The 21,343-nt window shown below is 40.3% G+C and overlaps 1 protein-coding gene and 1 pseudogene across 1 annotated transcript in view; one reads left to right on the forward strand and one right to left on the reverse strand.

Annotated features, from left to right (window-relative positions):
- Positions 1-21,343, forward strand: part of LOC103347453 (zinc finger protein 585A-like) — a 222,720-nt gene that overhangs the window by 182,168 nt on the left and 19,209 nt on the right. The window lies entirely within an intron of this gene.
- On the reverse strand, positions 4,106-4,845 carry LOC100340462 (vacuolar protein sorting-associated protein VTA1 homolog pseudogene; annotated as a pseudogene).

A 21,343-nucleotide genomic window follows, 5' to 3' on the forward strand; every position in this document is an offset into this window, starting at 1 on the left:
TGATATTAGAGAAATAAGTCTGTCACTGCCACTTGCACTGTGCCCCACCCTGCAACCTATGCCTGCCTTTGGATTCTGTTTTTATAGAGTGTTGGAATGAGTAGTGATTCACTAAAGGAATAAATTTTCAATTGTTAAACATTTCTATTTTTATTAATACAAAAAGATCAGATTGCATAAGAATGTAATTCCATAAGAACATAACCATACTTCTCTATTTCCTCCTCCTTTCTTCCTTTCTCTTTTTAAGGATTTAATAAGCTGGCTTTTTTCCCTAACCTAGTCATTACCCCTTCACCTCCAGCCTTCCTGTCTATTTGTTCCTACTTTACAATCTAGTGCTTTAAGCTTTTTCCCTTCTTTCATGCATGTTTTTGCCTACTCCTACTCCAATTCCAAAGAAGGAAAAATGAATAAAAATCATGACATATTGATTCAAAGACAGGAATCCTATCCAGAAATACAGAAAAAAAGTTACCTCCTTTTTTTTTTAATTAATAATTTATTTACTGATCTACTTTTCTGGAAGAGGCAGCTAGAAGTTCTCCAAGGTCTGTTCTTAGAATGTGAGGAGAGCCAAAGATATTGGATAGACTCTTTACAGTCTGTTTGTTTTACTGTGAGAGATATTGTTCCACTTGCCTGTGGCAGAAAAAAATGAAATTTCAATGATTTTTTTTCTGTATTACTAATTTTTATGATGAGTCTCTTCTTTATCAATGGATAGAGACCAGTCAAGTTTACCATAAGCAAAAAATTTCACAGACACAACTGCTTCCAGAGGAGATGCATGCCCCTCCATTCCCATGTGGCCTTCTCTGAGATCTCCAGGTGGCTTCTCTTGGTCTCCTGAAAGCAAAGAGAAGATTCAACCACAGAAAAAGTTCACTACAACTGTGGTGTTGTTTCTTGGAAGTTCCTGTCCAAAAAGTAATCATTTAAGAACACCAGGGGCATTTTATTAGTTTCACAGGACTCTCTTCTTCCTGGCTTCAGTGGAGAGGAAAAATAACCAAAGTTGAAGCATGATTCTAGGCAAAGCACAATTATTTATCTGCGTAACAAAAATCCTCATATTTTTTTTTCTACACATTGTTAGTCTTACATGGGTTAGAAAGAAAAAGTACTATTTAATGTCTTAGAACTCTCTAATGTTAAAAAGTACAAGAATTAAAAATTGATATTTTGTGCTCTTATAAAGCTCCAAAAGCATTAACATTGTGCATTTCTGGGTGATTTGAAAATTCTAAATTTGAAATCAATTGCATTGACTGGCTTTGCAGAGTAGGAAGAAAATAATTGGCTTATTAATTATATAGAGAGACTATGAAAGAAGCTATTCATTGTTACCAATTGTCTATGATAAGCTTTAATGTTTATGAAACCATGATTCATTTTATTTTATGAGCTATGTCCACTTGAAGTTGTGAAAGAAAACATGCAATAGTAGTTGCAATTCACTTTAAAAGATTTTTTTTAAAGATTTTGTTTATTGATTTGAGAGGTACAGTTATAGACAGTGAGAGGTAGGACAGAGAGAAAGGTCTTCCATCCATTGGTTCACTCCCCAAATGGCTGCAACAGCCAGAGCTGCTCAATCCAAAGCCAGGAGCCAGGTGCTTCTTTCCAGTCTCCCATGGGTGCAGGGGCCCAAGCACTTGGGCCATCTTATACTGCTTTTCCAGGCCATAGCAGAGAGCTGGATTGAAAGAGGAGCAGCTGGGACTAGAACCAGTGCCCATATGGGATGCCAGTGCTGCAGGTGGAGGATTAACCTACTGCGCCATGGCACCAGGCCCACAATTCTCTTGAAAACAGAAACATTTATTCCTGAGTCTTTTGATGAGTTAGGCCAATGAAGTCCTGACAGGGCACATATGTCTCTAGCATTAGAGGAGTGCTCATCATTCTTATGTTGTGTTCTGTTGCCGTTCAGCCTGTGACCATGAGACACATAAATAAAAAACCAGAAATTCAGCATGTGGTTACCCCACAAGGAATCTTGTTTGCATCTGAATAAATTTTCTAGCCAGGTGTTTTTAAGTTGCTAAATATTCTCCTAATTTGTATTTACTTAAAGACTATTAACTTAGTACCACAATTTTTGTTACAATAAGGTGATTGCAGATAAGGAATTATCTTCTAGATAAAACTAGAAGTTTTACTTTGTAACAATCACAGACTAGCAGAAGTCATAAACCATTAACCCTCATTTTTCTAAAATAGGAGGTTGTAATTAATATGAGTATATAAAGAATATATTTTTTAAGATTTTATTTAGTTGAGAGGTAGAATTACAGACAGAGAGAAAGGTCTTCCTTCTGTTGATTAACTCCCCAGATGGCTTCAATGGCCAGAGCTACATGGGTCTAAAGCCAGGAGCCAGCTGCTTCTTCCTGGTCTCCCATGCAGGTGCAGGGGCCCAAGCACTGGGCCATCTTCCACTGCTTTCCCAGGCCATAGCAGAGAACTGGACTGGAAGAGGGGCAGCCAGGACTAGAACCGGTACTCATACTGGATGCTGGCACCACAGGCAGAGGATTTACCTGCTGCACAACAGCACTAGCCCCAAGTACATGAAGAATTTAGAACAGAAAATCTACTAACCTCATGGAGTTTATCTCCCTTTCAAAACTTTCAATAACCTTTGGGATGGAAAATGCTAATTTAAAGTACTGTAATTAAATTCACACAAACAAAAATGTTTTAGGATGTTTTTATTTCATTATTTAAGTTAGATACTATTAGGAAATTCTAGATTATTTTGTGGGTAAATTGTAATTTCTTTTCACAAGTGTATTTGAGTAGAAACACAAGCTTTTATAATCAATTATTTATGTTTAAAACATTTGCTTAAGGCCGGCGCCACGGCTCATTAGGCTAATCCTCCACCTTGCGGTGCCAGCACACCAGGTTCTAGTCCTGGTCGGGGCACTGGATTCTGTCCTGGTTGCCCCTCTTCCAGGCCAGCTCTCTGCTGTGGCCAGGGAGTGCAGTGGAGGATGGCCCAAGTGCTTGGGCCCTGCACCCCATGGGAGACCAGGATAAGTACCTGGCTCCTGCCATCGGATCAGTGCGGTGCGCCCGCGGCGGCCATTGGAGGGTGAACCAACGGCAAAGGAAGACCTTTCTCTCTGTCTCTCTCTCACTGTCCACTCTGCCTGTCCAAAAAAAAAATTTTTTTTTGCTTATGTATGTTTTGTATTAAAATAACAGCATGTTATGAAGTTTAGAAACATCTTGTTCCATACAAGCCTATACTTTTTTTAAGTTTTATTTAAAAAGAATCTTTATATTTATTTTTTTTTAACACATCAAATTCAGGTGACACCGTAAGTCCATAATTTCCCACAAAATTCGTAAACTTAACAATTGAGTATCTTAAGTCTTATAAATCTTCTGAATCATTCATAGTTATGCACTCAATGGAACGTACTCCTCAGCAGCTGAGAAGAATCTTAACTTAAAAGCACCAACTCTTCAGGCATCTCTACAGACCGACATCTATTTTTCATTCTCTAAGACATGCAGTCAGACTGCTGATGCAGCAAATACCAATTCACCTTAAGCTGAATGGATAAGAAAAAGCATTTGGGAAACCAACATTCTTAATATTAAGTCTGAAAGCACTTCTACCTCTTTACTGAATGACTTTTCCTTCTGTCAACTATAAATTCTAATGAATAAAAATTGTGTTTTGAACATAAGTTTTTCAGGTTAATCTAACACTTTAGGACATTTGTATTTGTTTTATATAAGTCTTAAGGAAAACAAAAAGGTAATCTCTAATCTAGACAATTCTGGAATCTTTTATTAGATGTACAATTTTACTGCAAAGTAATGTGATCTGTTTGTCCAAATATTATGGCTTTTAAAAAATTCTCTTCATGTATGTAAATTAATAAAGCTTATTTCCAATATATATTTTCCGTGTTTTCATTTGCTGAAGCAGGGTTCAAAGGGTGTTTTTAGGATCTTGCCAACATCAGCCCTATGTACCCATAAATTATTGGAGCCATTAAATGGACAATAAAACTGGTTCAGGCTACTGATGAATGCTTCAAAGGGAATCTGATATTCACAAATTTAATCATCATATTCAATTCAACTGAAGTCTTTCTTAAAACTGTACTCTTGATAGGCTGAAGATAGGGTAATGGAGTTAGTTCTTTATGCCAAAGATTCGTGGATCTGTTGTACAAAGTCTTCATTCTCTGTCAGTCATCAGTAGCTTGAGGGCTTTCTGTAGATTCTGAATGGCAGTGCTTACATCTTCATATTGAAAAGCACTGTGAGCATATTTGCAGTATCTCTGAGCTCTCACAAAGTCCTCAGGGGTGAGGTGGGTATCGCCTTGGGAAACCGTACTGGAAAGTGCAGGATCAATGGCTGGCATAGTCTATAGAGTAGGTTGGATGGTATTCCTTGTTACACCCATGCTATGAGGCACTTTCGCTGGTGTGTTGGCTGTGGCATGTGCACCCAGAGGAATCTGTATTCAACTATAGCTGTCTGATGGCATGCTGCCTGGGTCAACTGCTGAAGATGATGATGGCTGAGGTGTGTGGAATGGGCAGAGATGCTACTACAGCATCTTCATTTTCTTCACCATCAGTATCTTCCTCAATTGCAATAGGGCCTGCTTGAGGAGTCTCCTCATTGTTTAAGCAATTATGGATATATGTTGCCTTCCACCTTGCATACTTTGTGTGTTTCACATTTTCATCAGTGTTATGTCAAACACAGTTATGACATCTATTAAAAGACTTGCAGTATAGAAGAACTTGATCATGTTTTTTTGTGAAATTACCCAGCACAATGTTCACTGTCTGCATATATAAACATTATCCAAGAATAATTCCTCAAATGGGCAGAACCAACTACTCCTTGGGTAATAGCTGTTTCTTTTTGTTGTTGTTGTGAAGAACCTGAGCCTGGATCAATGTGCAGCTATTTTAGACTAGGCCTCCATCTTGTAACTCGGGCATGACCGGGCCCTGAACCCTAAGCCAAAAGCTCTGAAAGAAGAAAAATAAACTCCCCTTGTGATAAACTCCCCTAGCAACAGCCAATCAGCAGATAGCAGGGAAATACCTAAAGTTCCATGTATCTTTTCAGGCAGTTAAGGTGATTGATAACATCCCAAAACCCTGCAGTTTAGAACGTACACCCTAGCGGTTCATACCCTATACTTTAGCCAATCATTTTAAAAAGTATCAACCTCAGAGCCATCCAACCACCTTTACTAGTCTATTCCCACCACTGGATTTACTAAGCAATTTTAAGAGATGTTCTTTAAATTTCCCACAGAATGAGATGATTTGCTGAATGGTGCTATAATGTATAGAATGTCTCTGAAAACCCTATATAAATGCCACAAAAGAAATGGGATGGATCCTCATCAGAAGACTGCTGTGATGATTGGAGGAGTGGACCCTAGCTCGAGCTAGAATAAACCTCTTTGCTTTTGTATCATTGAAGTCTCTCATTGGGATAATTGAGTCCCATCTGAGTCCGGTCTAACAGTTGTTGTTAAGATTTATTTATTTATTTGAAAGGCAGAGTTACAGAAAGGCAGAGAGACAGAGAGAGACTCGGTGTCTGACATCTGCTAGTTCACTCCTCAAATGGCTGCAGTGGCTGGAGCTGTGCTGTTCTGAAGCCAGGAGCCAGGAGATTCTTCCAGGTCTCCCACATGGGTGCAGGGGCCCAAGAACTTGGGCCATCTTCATTTTTTTTTGACAGCCAGAGTGGACAGTGAGAGAGAGAGAAAGGTCTTCCTTTTCCATTGGTTCACCCCGCAATGGCCACTGTGGCTGGCACACTGCAGCCGGCACACCATGCTGATCCAAAGCCAGGAGCCAGGTGCTTCTCCTGGTCTCCCATGTGGGTTCAGGGCCCAAGCACTTGGGCTGTCCCTCACTGCACTCCTGGGCCACAGCAGAGAGCTGGACTGGAAGAGGAGCAATCAGGACAGAATCCAGTGCCCCAACCAGGACTAGAACCCTGGGTGCTGGCACTGCAGGCAGAGGATTAGCCTAGTGAGCTGTGGTACCAGCTGGGCCATCTTTCTACTGCTTTCCCAGGGCAGAGCAGAGAGCTGGGTCAGAAGTGGAGCAGCTGGGACTTGAACTGGAGCACATATGGGATGCAGGCACTGTAGGCCAGGGCTTTAATGTGCTGCACCACAGTACCAGCCCCCCAACTGTTTCTTAAGAGCTTCTAACTGACCCATTAATTTTGATAAAAATTTACAACACTCAGTTTTATTATGAATCTTCATTCTAGTTTGCATGGCATATAAATGACCCCCTTGGTGAGATACATAATGATCAAACAATGGCTGCCAACCACCTCTCAGATCAATTCTTGAGCAACTATTCAGTAACTGGCCACCACAGAGTCCTGTTTGTCATGCTTTTTTTTTTTTTTTTTTTTTTGACAGGCAGAGTGGACAGTGAGAGAGAGACAGAGAGAGAAAGGTCTTCCTTTGCCGCTGGTTCACCCTCCAATGGCCGCCGCTGCAGCCGGCGCACCGCGCTGATCCTGGCAGGAGCCAGGAGCCAGGTGCTTTTCCTGGTCTCCCATGGGGTGCAGGGCCCAAGCACCTGGGCCATCCTCCACTGCACTCCCTGGCCATAGCAGAGAGCTGGCCTGGAAGAGGGGCAACCGGGACAGAATTCGGCGCCCCAACCGGGACTAGAACCCGGTGTGCCGGCGCCGCAAGGTGGAGGATTAGCCTATTGAGCCACGGCGCCGGCTTGTCATGCTCTTGAACCATCAGGTGGTGCTGAATGTTCTTAATGTGTGGGGAGAGTGGGGGCAGTGGAGCAAGTTCGGCCATCTCCACTCTAGCACTCGAGCATATCACCACTTCCTCAAGCCTATACTTTTTTCAAGTACATATTCTTACATTCACAGAAAAGCAGTTTAAACCAGACTATTGTAAAAATAATTCAATGGTTATAGATGTCTGCTCATACAACATTTAAAATTGTTCAGTAAAATACTTGGTGATTTTTAAAAAATGATTTATTTATTTATTTGAATTGCAGATTTACAGAGAGAGAGAAAGAGAGAGAGAGATCTCTGCTGGTTCACTCCCCAAATGACCACAATGGCCAAGGCAGGGCTAGATTGAAGCCAAGAGCCAGGAACTTCATCTAGGTCTGCCACATGGGTACAGGGATCCAAGCACGTGAGCCATCATCCACTGCTTTCTCAGGCTCATTAGCAGAAAGCTGGATCAAAAGTGGAGCAGCTAGGACTCAAACCAGCACTCATATGGGATGCCAGTACTGCAGGCAGTGGTTTAACCCACTAAGCCACAGTGCCTGCCCCAAAATGATTTTCGGTTTCTGTATGATAGCCATACTAACTGGGGTGAGGAGAAATCTCACTGTGGTTTCTATTAGCATTTCCCTGATCGCTAGTGATCCTGAACATTTTTTCATGTATCTGTTGGCCATTTGAATTTCTTCCTTGGAAAAATGCTTGTTAAAACTGCCTGTTAATATAACAGGAAAAATGCCTGTTGCCCATTTCTTGAACTGGATTCTTTGTTTTGTTGTTGAATTTGTTAAGCTCATAGAGATTTCGCAAATTTTTACTAATAGTTTGTGAATATTTTCTTGTATTCTGTCAGTTGCTTCCTTAGTTGCAGTTCAGAAGTGTCTTAGCTTGATATAATCTCCTTTGGCTATTTTTCCTTTTATTGTCTGTGCTTCATGGGGTCTTTTTCCAAAAGTCTTTTTCTATGACAGTGTCTTGCAGAGTTTCCCTGATATTTTCTCCTAGATTTAGATGATTGATCCAATTACAGTTAATTTTTGTGCAAGTTGCAATGTGGGGATCTTGTTTCCTACTACATTGTGAAGAACAAATTTTCCCAGCACTATTTTTGAAGAGATTGTCCTTTCTCCAGAGATTGCTTTAAATGTGTTTGTCACAAACTAACTGGTTTTAGACATGCAGATTAATTTTCAGAGGTTCTATCTATTCTGTTTAATAGGTCTACATGTCTTTTGGCATGCCAATAACAAGCTATTTTTATTATAACTGCCCTGTAGTAGATCTTGAATTCTGGAAGTGTGATGCCTCCCTCTTTGCTTTTATTAAGATTGCCTTGGAATTTCATCCCAATTTTAACATCATTTTTTTCCTAACTCTGAGAAGAATGTTGTTGATATTTTGATTGGGATCATGTTGAATCTGTAAATTGCTTTTGGGGGACTGGCACTGTGGAATAGTAAGTTGAGCCTCTGTGGCATTGGCATCTCATGGATGCCAGTTTGGGTCCCAGCTGGTTCTCTGATCCAGCTCTCTGCTCATGGCCTGGGAAGGCAGAGGAAGATGGCCCAAGTGCTTGGGCTCCTGTATCCACATAGAAGATGAGGAGGAAGCTCCTAGCTCCTGGGTTCAGATCAGCCTAGCACCAGCCATTACAGCCATTTGGAGAATTAACCAGCAGTTAGAAGACATCGCTTTCTGTCTCTCCCTCTCTTTGTCTATAACTGCCACTCAAATAAATAAATGATTGTAAAAATAAAATTAAAAACAATTTCTTTTGGTAGTATGGGAATTTTGATGATATTAGTTCTTCCGATTTATGAACATGTATTTCTTTAATGTTTTGTAATTTTTCTTGTAAAGATCTTTCACACCCTTGACTAAATTTATTCCAAGGTAATAAAAAATGTTTATGGTTATCGTGAATGGCACTGATCTGATAAGTTATTTTTCAGCAATGGCATATTTGTGTATGTAATGGTTATTGATTTTTGTGTATTGATTTTATATCTTACAACTTCACCAAACTCTCTTATGAGTTTCAATAATCACTTGGTGGAGTCTTTTGGTTTTCCAATATATAGGATCATGTTATCTGCAAACAGATTATTGGACTTTCTCCTTTCTAATTGTTTTTTAATTTCTTTTGCTTGAATTATTGCCATGGCTAAAGCTGTTAGTAGTGTTGGAGAGCAACTGTGGTTTCAGATCTTAATGGAAATGCTTCCAAGATTTCCCATTCAATATGATGTTGTTGAAGATTTGTCATATATTGCCTGGATTGTGTTAAGGAATGTTCCTTCTATACCCAACTTGCTTAAGGTTTTTATAATGAAAGGCTGTTTTTTATCAAATACTTTCTCTTCGTCTATTGAGATCATCATGTGGTTTTTATTCTTTAGTTTTCTAGTGTCACATATCACATTTATTGATTTGCATATGTTGAATGATCCCTGCATACCAGGGGTACATTCCACTTGGTCCAGGTAAATTATCTTTATGATCTGTTGTTGGATTTTAATTAGCTAGTATTTTGCTAAGAATTTTTTGCATCTGTGCTTCAGAGATATTGTTCTTTAATTCTCTTTCTCTATTGTATCATTTTCTGGTTTAGAAAATAAGGTGACACTGGCCAAATAGAAGGAGTTTGGGAATACTCTTCTCTTTCAATTGTTTTGAATAGCTTAAGAAGAATTGGAATTGGTTCTGTTTTGAAAGTCTGGTAGAATTTAGCACTTGAAGCTATCTGGTCTTGGGCTTTTCTTTGAAGAGTTTTTGTTACTGATTCAATCTCTGTCTTGGATTTTTGGTTTGTTTAGGTTTTCTATATGTCTTCATGACTCAATTTTGTTATCTAGCATGTGTTTTTCTTCCAGGTTTTCTAATTTGTTGCCCATTGCATGTGATGCCCACATTCTATATTGCAGTGCTAATCTAAGTTTTCAGTGTTCCACTTTTTTTTTTTTTTGACAGGCAGAGTGGACAGTGAGAGAGAGACAGAGAGAAAGGTCTTCCTTTGCCATTGGTTCACCCTCCAATGGCTGCTGCGGCTGGCGCGCTGTGGGCAGCACACCACGCTGATCTGATGGCAGGAGCCAGGAGCCAGGTGCTTTTCCTGGTCTCCCATGGGGTGCAGGGCCCAAGCACTTGGGCCATCCTCCACTGCACTCCCTGGCCACAGCAGAGAGCTGGCCTGGAAGAGGGGCAACCGGGACAGAATCCGGCACCCTGACCGGGACTAGAACCTGGTGTGCCGGCGCCGCTAGGTGGAGGATTAGCCTAGTGAGCCGCGGCGCTGGCCAGTTTTCAGTGTTCCACTTCCAAACCAATTTCCTGCTTAATATCTCTGGGAATCATGGGGTAGTGGCTCAAATTCTTCAGTTCCTTTCACCTAAGTGCAAGATCTACTACTTACTAGGGGACCTGAGAGCCTGGTTCAGCCACAGCTTTTGCAGACATTTAGAGAGTGAACTAACATATGGAAGACCTCTCTGCCTCTGTCTCCTCAACCACTTTCTGTGTGTTTCTCTGTCCTTTTTTGAATAATTTTAAAAGTTATTTAATTCTTTATTTGAAAGTCACAGAGAGAGAGAGAGAGAGACATAGAGAGATCTTGCATCATCTCGTTCACTCCCCTGGTGGCTCCAATGGCCAGTGTTGGGCCTTGTTGAAACCAGGAGCTTCTTTTGAGTCACCCAAAGGGGTGGCAGGAGCCCAAGTGCTTGGGCCATCTTCCACTCTTAATCAGACCATTAGCATGAAGCTAAATCAGAAGTGGAACAAGTGGGACTTGAACCGGTGACTTTATGGGAAGCCAGTATAACAGATGGCAGCTTTGCATACTGCAGCACAACACCAGCCCCCTCTCTACCTTTCAAATAAACAAATATTTAAAAAAGAAATGAAAATGTTCTTAAGGAGGCAAAAGTCATCATGATTGAGCACTGAGGAATCTATTAAAATGATTACATTTTAAAAGATTTATTTATATATTTAAAAGGCAGTGTTAGAATGAGAGACTGATCTTCCTTCTGGTTTGTTCTCCAAAATGACTGTAATGACTGGGGCTAGACCAGGCTGATCTTGTAAGATAGGAGCTTCTTCCAGATATCACATGGGTTCAGGGGCCCAAGCATTTGGGCAAGCCTTTGCTGCTTTCCCATACACATTAGCAGGGAGCTGGATAAGTTTGGAACATCAATATCTATGACATCTTCCTTGCAGTACAAGGATATAGAGCCCATCTGGCACAATTAACATCCTATTTATGGGTGGGCCAAGTATAACAGCTTCCAACTCTCAAGGTTTGGACTAGATGGGTTCTGAGGAATTGTGATATAATAGATGCTAATTCATAACTCTTGGTTTAAGCTTTTGTTAGCAGATAATGCTGTGACTACTTTGGGTCTCTGGATTGTCACCAGTGAAGGCATCCAGATTAATAGTAATGAGATCAACAGTCAGCAAAATGGTGTCCAGCTGAACTTAAATGGTTTTTCTTTTTTATCATTAGAATAGTGACCTCCTGCTATACCCTGGCATCTGGACATAGACAGCAGACATTGGAAGCCATCCCCTTTGCCAAATGGAGTATGCCAAGTTTGGGTCCATCATCTATTAAGGAGGTCTTAGTAGCCATTCTCATGTTTTACTGTTCTATATCCATGGCCAAAGTCCTACTAGATAACAAGGTTTGGAGAATCACAGGCTCAAGGTGTGTAGGTGACTTTTTCCAGTATAGCACAATTAATAGAAATCTAATTTAATTCTACTGGCACATAGCAAGGTTCCAAGAGAGGTTATTCCTTGCATCACAGCCCTTGAGAAGTAATGGATATCACAAATGATCCAGAGAATTTAGAAGATATATGAGCTCCATGAGTGAAGAAGTCACTGAGAGCACTAAGGATAGTGCCTACAGAATTCAATCTGACTTTTCATTGGAAAAGGGGCCATATAAGCTGGGCTGATTTATAGCATCCATGACAGTTAATTTTTTAAATGAGGCATGCATTGCACCAAAACCCAGGAAGGACTAAAAGGTATTAGTATTGTATGTTCTTCACAAGTGTGTCAAATAGTCTCATGAAGGGAGGAAGTCATCAATGTGATATATTCCCAGAAATGACTAAAAGGTATTAGCATTGTATGTTCTTCACAAGTGTGTCAAATAGTCTCATGAAGGGAGGAAGTCATCAATGTGATATATTCCCAGAAATGACTAAAAGGTATTAGTATTGTATGTTCTTCACAAGTGTGTCAAATAGTCTCATGAAGGGAGGAAGTCATCAATGTGATATATTCTTGTGCTCCTGATAAAAGCTGGGTACAGTTAAATTCTTTGCAAAAATTATGTTTGATGGCTAAGTCAATGAAATGCTCATGTATAACCTAGAAAAAGTGTCTTTTCAAAGTGAAGGCAAACTAGACTGAGGAGCTGTTGGAAAAGCTTTGAGCAAAAACACATTTGCCACTTTTTTTTTTTTGACAAGCAGAGTGGAGAGAGAGAGAGACAGAGAGAAAAGTCTTCCTTTTGCTGTTGGTTCACCCCCCAATGGCCACTGCGGCCGGCGCATCGTGCTGATCCAAAGCCAGGAGCCAGGTGCTTCACCTGGTCTCCCATGCAGGTGCAGGGCCCAAGGACCTGGGCCATCCTCCGCTGCACTCCCGGGCCATAGCAGAGAGCTGGCCTGGGAGGGGGCAACCGGGATAGAATCCGGCACCCGGACCAGGACTAGAACCCGGTGTGCTGGTGCCGCAAGGCAGAGGATTAGCCTATTGAGCCACGGCGCTGACATTTGCCACTTTTGTTTTAGTTAAGACAGGTCATTTATCTATTAAGAGGCATCAGATATGTTAATATTAGATATAAAGTGTGGTGGACATAATCGATGGCATATAGCATTAAGATTTTAGTAATCTACCATGAGATGCCATTTACTTTTTTCCAGATTCAACAGGTAAAATTGGGCTTCCAAGTGGGAAACAGTTGGAATAATCACCTTTTTGTTTATTAAGTTTAATGTAATAGATTTTAATGCATGAAGACATTGAGTTTCCTTTTATTATGTCATCTTAATTATTTTAGTTTGGGACCTGTGGAGTGTTATTTTCCCTAGTTAAGTTGTAGCTTAAAATTTTTATTTTAATAATTACTTGCTGTGTTAGGCCATCTCTCCCACCTGTGGGATTTTTTGAGTACATCTGACTATTGGAAATTTAGGTAATATTATAGTTAAAATGAGATGTACCAAATAAATAATTTTTTTCTTCTGATACATATTTTGGAACTTTTCTAAAATGGTATTGAGCACCCTGTTTAAATTTAGGGGGATTCCCTGTGTAAGACTGTTATTTGAGCCACATTACTGATTACTTCTATGAAACTCTGTGAATAAGTGCATCTAGAACCTGGAAAAGTTGATGTCTTATGCTGAAGAGACATAAGAATCAATGTCTTTTTATCTTTTTTTAATTATATAATTTACAAATAAGTTTTAGATGTCTAAAAGGATGAAATTATGTACTTTTCAGAAATTTATACCTATATACAATTATAATTGATATATTTTACATTTTCTTTCTTTAGGTTTTTAAGACTTCTTAGGGCTGCCACTGTGGTGTGGGCAGAGGCCCACACACTTGGGCCATCTTTTGCTGCTATTTTCCCAGGTTCAATAGCAGGGAGCTGGATCAGGAGTGGAGAGACTGGGACACAAACTGGCACAAATATGGGATACCATTCCCATCTAGTAAAACTTGATCAGATAACACTGGTTGCTTCTATTAGTGATAAGTAGCTCAAGCTTGACCTCAAATTTAGTCCTTGTAGGATCCTGAATTAGTTTCAGTCTGTGATCCTCACTCTCTTTATATCTTAGGGACTATATTTTTCAGTATTGATTCAGTAAAATCAAGTGTTAGAGCTCCTATTTCTAAGTGCTTGAAATTATAAATGCTGGTCAGAAGGTGTATTTAGGGCTTGGTGCCATGGCTCACTTGGTTAATCCTCCACCTGTGGCACCGGCATCCCATATGGGCACCAGATTCTAGTCCTGGTTACTCCTCTTCCAGTCCAGCTCTGTGCTGTGGCCAGGGAAGGCAGTGGAGGATGGTCCAAGTGCGTGGGCCCCTGCACCCCCATGAGAGACCAGGAAGATGCACCTGGCTCCTGGCTTTGGATCAATGCAGGACTGGCAACAGCAGCCATTTGGGGAGTGAACCAGCACAAGGAAGACCTTGCTGTCTCTCTTTTACTGTCTATAACTCTACCTGTCAAATAAAAACAAAGGTGTATTTAAAATCAGTGAAAGAAAATGAATTGTAAAAGATCAATCAACAACAATTGAGTGTTGTGTGCTGCCTTCCCACTTTCTTCTCAGGAAATCCACAGAATTTTCAACCATAATTCTAAAATCAGCAACTCCTACTGTCAGAAGTGTGTGGCTACCACTATGGGGAGCAATAATTTTTAGAAAGGACAAGGGAATTCACTATTTCATGATACTATTCTTTTCTGATGCCTACAACTTCATTTTCTGTTTACATTGTATGATGCTGGGAACTAAGTAATGATTTTATTCTGGGTCTGAGGTGAAGTTATGTAAGATTGAAGTTCAAGACTGAGGTCCTTCAATTTGCAGAATGAAGTCACTGAAAGGCAATTACCAGATAAGTGCTGATACAGGCATTTGCATGGCACAATTCGTACACTATACATAGAAAAAATGACCAATAGCTGTGGGCTAACAGTCAATGGCCCATGAGACCATCACTCAAATCCTCAAGAGTTTGTCTATAATTTCATGGCAGTTCTCATTTAGACTAGAAGAGGAGTAAAAGCAGGAGCTCCATGACACCCTAATATTTGTCTCTGGCCTAATTTGTGTCAGAAACCACTAATTAAGTGTGGGTTTTTTTAAAAATATAGCTTTGTTAAAAATATACAGATAACTGGATATGATGGATAGATGAATTTCAGGATGTTTTGGGTAAAGAATTTCTAGGTAGTGCAGTTTTAAATATTCACAAAGATTTTACAAGGCATTCACCCTGTTTTCCAGCCATATTAATGCCCAAATTATTACTATTTTACTGTAAAATATGATCCATTGATGGTCCACAAATTATTTTAACAGGTAAGATCAAGCATCATTTTAAAGGATTAAAAATGATTTATTCAGGATATTATTTTCTTCTTTAAACACTAAAGTTAAAGAGAGTCCTTGGAGGTTTTTTCTAAGTATCTGTAGAAGTATTTGAGGTTTTAGAACCACAATTTAATTATGAGAATTTAAAAAATATTAATATATAATGACAATTTCCAAAAATTCTATCCACGTTTTAATTTCTCCACTTATAGTATGTTTCTTTTCTTTTCTTTCTTTCTTTTTTTTTTTTTTTTTTTTTTGACAGGCAGAGTTAGACAGTGAGAGAGAGAGAGAAAGAGAGAGGCAGAGAGAAGGGTCTTCCTTTTTCTGTTGGTTCACACCCCAAGTGGCTGCCATGGCCGGCATGCTGTGCTGATCCAAAGCCAGGAGCCAGGTGCTTCTCCTGGTCTCCCATGCAGGTGCAGGGCCCAAGGACCTGGGCCATCCTCCACTGCACTCCCAGGCAACAGCAGAGAGCTGGCCTGGAAGAGGAGCAATTGGGACAGAATTCAGCACCCTGACTGGGACTAGAACCCAGGGTGCTGGCACCACAGGTGGGGGATTAGCCATGTGAGCCATGGTGCTGGCCAACTTATAGTATGTTTCTTTCAAATGTATTTGCCAAGCCAGGAATTAATGAGGAATTGGAATATTATGCAAACACTTCATGTGGTTAGACAAGTTTTATGTATCCTCACTGTATCCTAAGAGGTTGATTTTCCAGCAAATTTCTTCCTAATGGAGGTGTGCACTGTTTTACAGGGAAAGTAGCTTCATCAGCCCATGATGTCAACAGGGAAAGATCATGGAAAGTCTCCTTTGTTTTCCTTCTCAGCATATGCCATTGCAACCACTCCCACCATCTTTAGAGAATTTCTGGTCCTGAAGCTGTCCTCATATTGCTCAAGAATTGTGTGATTGGTTTCTATGTCTGTTAATGTTAGTGTGGAGGTAAAAGGAACTTTGGAGAGCAGGGCAGGTTCCTGTCTCTTGATGGCATAGGTGCAGTTGTAGATTGGAGGCATTATAATCTCTCTTTCAGGTACACCCTATAGACCTTGGCTGGTTCAGGAAGGGATACCAGTGGTAGATCCTCAGTTCCAAAGCCATAGAAGGAATGAATAATGTTGGATTTTCCAGGATTTTTTTTTTTTTGTCAGAAGATGAGGGGCTAGCGCTGTGGCTCAGTGGTTTAGTGCCCTGGGCTGAAGTGCCAGCATCCCATATGGGTGCTGGTTCTAATCCCGGCTGCTTCTCTTCTGATCCAGCTCTCTGCCGTGGCCTGGGAAAACAGTAGAAGATAGCCCAAGTCCTTGGGCCCCTGCACCCATGTGGGAGACCCAGAAAAACTCCTGGCTCCTGGCTTTGGATTGGCACAGCTCAGTTGTAGCCATCTGGGGAGTGAACCAACATATGGAAGACCTCTCTGTCTCTATGCCTTTCTGTAAATCTGCCTGTCAAATAAATAAAAATAAATTTTTTTTTTTTTAAAGAAGATGATGTGTCTGACAGAAGACCAGTGGGTCTCCAGGTATACAGAAAGGGGTTCTAAAATCTCTGTAGACAACTAGTCTCATACAAGATGGCCGTGGGATGGAGATGGGTATTCAGACCATTTGAGCTGAACTGTGTATGAGCTGAATGTAGGTTGCACCTCTGTCACTATTTACTCATCTTTAAGATGAGTATAGCAACAATACTAGTGAAATGTCTTTACTGTGTGCACACTGACTTACACTGTGTTGCAATTGCACTTATGGGGTTTCTGGTGTATCTTCTTTAAATGAAGTTTCTCATTTCCTGCACTGTATAGCGTGCCCAGTGCTACTCATTCAAGGTTACAGAACTTATACAATACATAGTTTCTGGAAACATGGAAGTTTGGGTACTGGGGGACAGTCCCATTTCCTTTGGAAGTGAGAAGTTTTTATGGCATTTGAAGAAGGGAGCTCAATAAATAGGAATCTTTTCTAACAGAATACAACTTAATGCTCTCTGAGATAACACCTTAAGGCTCAGAGCAGAGACAAGAGTCATTAAAAAGTAAAGATCCTAGTTGCATGGTTCAAGCAGTTATGGGTCATACTGACCAGAGTGAACAAGATGTGCTTGATATTACATTACCTCATCCATTAGTTTTCAAAACTTGGTGGTAATAGAAGTTCTGGACCAGCATTCAAAAGAGAGTTGTGAATGGATTAGAAAGACAGTGGTCTTAAGGGTGCAGCCTGGGGTGGAGGGATGACCTCTCCAATCTGAGAGTCACTATTTGCATTGCTTCCTACCATATGCCCATTACATCATTCCACTATCAGCATCTCTAGAAATGGAGGTCTGTAAAATCTAGTCTGTTATATACTTGGTACCTGGGCTATGCTTCTACCCACTGTATTCTTTTTCTCTTTAACTTTTATTTAATCAATATAAATTTCCGAAGTACAGCTTTTGGATTACAATGGCTTCCCCCGCCCCCATAACTTCCCTCCCACCTGCAACCCTCCCATATCTGGCTCCCTCTCCCATTCCATTCACATCAAGATTCAATGTCAATTATCTTTATATACAGAAGATCAATTTAGCATATATTAAGTAAAGATTTCAACAGTTTGCACCCACACAGAAACACAAAGTGTAAAGTACTGTTTGAGTACTAGTTATAGCATTAATTCACATTGAACAACATATTAAGTACAGAAATCCTACATGGGGAATAAGTGCACAGTGACTCCTGTTGTTGATTTAACTATTGACAGTCTTGTTTATGGCCTCAATAATCACCCTAGGCTCTTGTCATGTGTTGCCAAGGCTGTGGAAGCCTTTTGAGTTCACCGACTCTGATCTTATTTAGACAAGGTCATAGTCAAAGTGGAAGTTCTCTCCTCCATTCAGAAAAAGGTAGCTCCTTCTTTGAAGGTCTGTGCTATCCATTGAGATATCACTCACAGGGATCTTTTATTTAGGCTTTTATTTTTTATTTTATTTTATTTTTTCTAGTGTGTCTTGGCTTTCCATACCTGCAATACTCTCATGGGCTCTTCAGCCAGATCCAAATGCCTTAAGGGCTGACTCTGAGGCCAGAGTGCTGTTTAGGACATCTGCCATTCTATGAGTCTGCTGTGTATCCCACTTCCCATGTTGGATCATTCTCTCCTTTTTAATTCTATCAGTTAATATTAGCAGATACTAGTCTTGCTTATGTGATCCCTTTGACTCTTAATCCTATCATTATGATCAATTGTGAACTGAAATTGATCACTTTGACTAGTGACATGGCATTGGTACATGCCACCTTGATGGGATTGAATTGAAATCCCCTGGCATGTTTCTAACTCTACCATTTGGGGCAAGTCTGATTGAGCATGTCCCAAACTGTACATCTCCTCCCTCTCTTATTCCCACTCATATTTAACAAGGACCACTTTTCAGTTAAAGTTAAACACTTAAGAATAATTGTGTGCTAATTAAAGAGTTCAACCAAAGTATTAAGTAGAACAAAAAACTACTAAAAGGGATAAAGTATTAAGTTGTTCATCAATAGTCAGGAAAAGGGGTGATCAAGTCACTGTTTCTCAAAGTGTCCATTTCACTTCAACAGGCTTCCTTTTAGGTGCTTGGTTAGTTGTCACAGATCAGGGAGAACATATGATATTTGTCCCTTTGGGACTGGCTTATTTCACTCAGCATGATGTTTTCCAGATTCCTCCATTTTGTTGCAAATGATCACATTTCATTGTTTTTGACTGCTGTATAGTATTGTATAGAGTACATGTCCCATAATATCTTTATCCAGTCTACTGTTGATGGGCATTTGGGTTGATTCCAGGTCTTAGCTATTGTAAAGTGATCTGCAATAAACATTATGGTGCAGACATCTTTATTATTTGCCAATTTAATTTCCTTTGAGTAAATTCCAAGGAGTGGGATGGCTGGATTGTATGGTAGGGTTATATTCAGGTTTCTGAGGAATCTCCAGACTGATTTCCATAGTGGCTTGACCAGTTTGCATTCCCACCAACAGTGGGTTAGTGTCCGTTTTTCCCCACATTCTCGCCAGCATCTGTTGTTGGTAGATTTCTGTATGTGAGCCATTCTAACCGGGGTGAGGTGAAACCTCAATTGCGCTTTTGATGTGGATTTCCCTGATGGCTAGTGATCTTGAACATCTTTTCATGTGCCTGTTGGCCATTTGGATTTCCTCTTTTGAAAAAATGTTTATTAAGGTCCTTGGCCCATCTCTTGAGTGGGTTGTTTGTTTTCTTTTGGAGATTCTTGATCTCTTTGTAGATTCTGGTTATCAACCTTTTATCAGTTGCATAGTTTGCAAATATTTTTCCCATTCTGTTGGTCACCTCTTCACTTTACTGACTGTTTCTTTTGCAGTACAGAAACTACTCAATTTGATGCAATCCCAAGTGTTAATTTTGGCTTTGATTGCCTGTGCCTCTGGGGTATTTTCCAAGAAGTCTTTGCCAGTGTCAATGTCTTGCAGGGTTTCTGCAATGTTCTCTAATAATTTGCTGGTGTTGGGTTGTAGATTTAGATCTTTAATCCATGTTGAGTGAATTTTTGTGTAAGGTGTAAAGTAGGTGCCTTCCTTCAAGCTTCTGCATGTGGAAATCCAATTTTCCCAGCACCATTTATTGAATAGACTGTCCTTATTCCAGGGATTGGTTTTGGATCCTTGATGAAATATAAGTTGGCTGTAGATGTTTGGATTGATTTCTGGTGTTTCAATTCTGTTCCATTGGTCTATCCATCTGTTTCTGTACCAGGACCATGCTGTTTTGATTACCACTGCCCTGTAGTATGTCCTGAAATCTGGTATTGTGATGCCTCTGGCTTTGTTTGTATTGTACAAGATTGCTTTATCTATTCGAGGTCTCCTGTATCTCCATATGAATTTCAGCATCATTTTATCCATATTTGAGAAGAATGTCTTTGGTATTTTGATTGTTATCACATTGAATCTATAAATTGCTTTTGGGAGAATGGACATTTTGATGCTATTGATTCTTCCAATCCATGAGCATGGAAGATTTTTCCATTTCTTGGTGTCCTCTTCTATTTCTTTCTTTAAGATTTTGTAATTCTCATTGTAGAGATCTTTAACATCCTTTGATTGTTTTTGTAGCTGTTGGGAATGGGATTGATCTTAGAAGTTCTTCCTCAGCCATGGCATTGTCTGTGTATACAAAGGCTGTTGATTTTTGTGCATTGATTTTATACCCTGCTACTTTGCCAAACTCTTCTATGAGTTCCAATAGTCTCTTAGTGGAGTTCTTTGGATCCCCTAGATAAAGAATCATATTGTCTGCAAAGAGGGATAGTTTGAATTCTTCCTTCCCAATTTGTATCCCATTAATTTCTTTTTCTTGCCTGATGGCTCTGGTTAAAACTTCCAGAACTATATTGACTAGCAGTGGTGAGTGTGGGCATCCCTGTCTGGTACAAGATCTCAGTGGAAATGCTTCCAACATTTCCCCATTTAATAGGTTGCTGGCCATGGGTTTTTCATAAATTGCTTTGATTGTATTGAGGAATGTTCCTTTTATACCCAATTTGCTTAGAGTTTTCACCATGAAAGGGTGTTGTATTTTATCAAATGCTTTCTCGGCGTCTATTGAGATAATCATATGGTTTTTCTTCTGCAGTCTGTTAATGTGGTGTATCACATTGATTGTTTTGCTCACATTAAACCATCCCTGCATACCAGGGATAAATCCACTTGGTCTGGGTGGATGATCTTTCTGATGTGTTGTTGCATTCTGTTAGCCAGAATTTTATTGAGGTTTTTTGCATCTATGTTCATCAGGGATATTGGTCTGAATGTTCTTTCAATGCTGCATCTTTTTCCAGCTTAGGAATTAAGGTGATGCTGGCTTCATAGAAAGAATTTGGAAGGATTCCCTCTTCTTTGATTGTTCTGAATAGTTTGAGAAGAATTGGAGTTAGTTCTTCTTTAAACGTCTGGTAGAATTCAGCAGTGAATCCATCTGGTCTTGGGTTTTTCTTTCTTGGGAGGGCCTTTATTTCTATCTCAGTTATTGGTCTGTTTAGGTTTTCTTTTTTTTTTTTTTTTTTTTTAATTTTTGACAGGAAGAGGTGGACAGTGAGAGAGAGACAGAGAGAGAAAGGTCTTCCTTTGCAGTTGGTTCACCCTCCAATGGCCGCCACTGCAGCCGGCGCACCGCGCTGATCCGATGGCAGGAGCCAGGATCCAGGTGCTCTTCCTGGTCTCCCATGGGGTGCAGGGCCCAAGCACCTGGGCCATCCTCCACTGCACTCCCTGGCCATAGCAGAGAGCTGGCCTGGAAGAGGGGCAACCGGGACAGAATCCGGCGCCCCAACCGGGACTAGAACCCGGTGTGCCGGCGCCGCAAGGTGGAGGATTAGCCTATTGAGCC

This window comes from Oryctolagus cuniculus, chromosome 12 (assembly GCF_964237555.1).
Source record: "Oryctolagus cuniculus chromosome 12, mOryCun1.1, whole genome shotgun sequence".
Lineage (NCBI taxonomy): Eukaryota > Metazoa > Chordata > Mammalia > Lagomorpha > Leporidae > Oryctolagus > Oryctolagus cuniculus.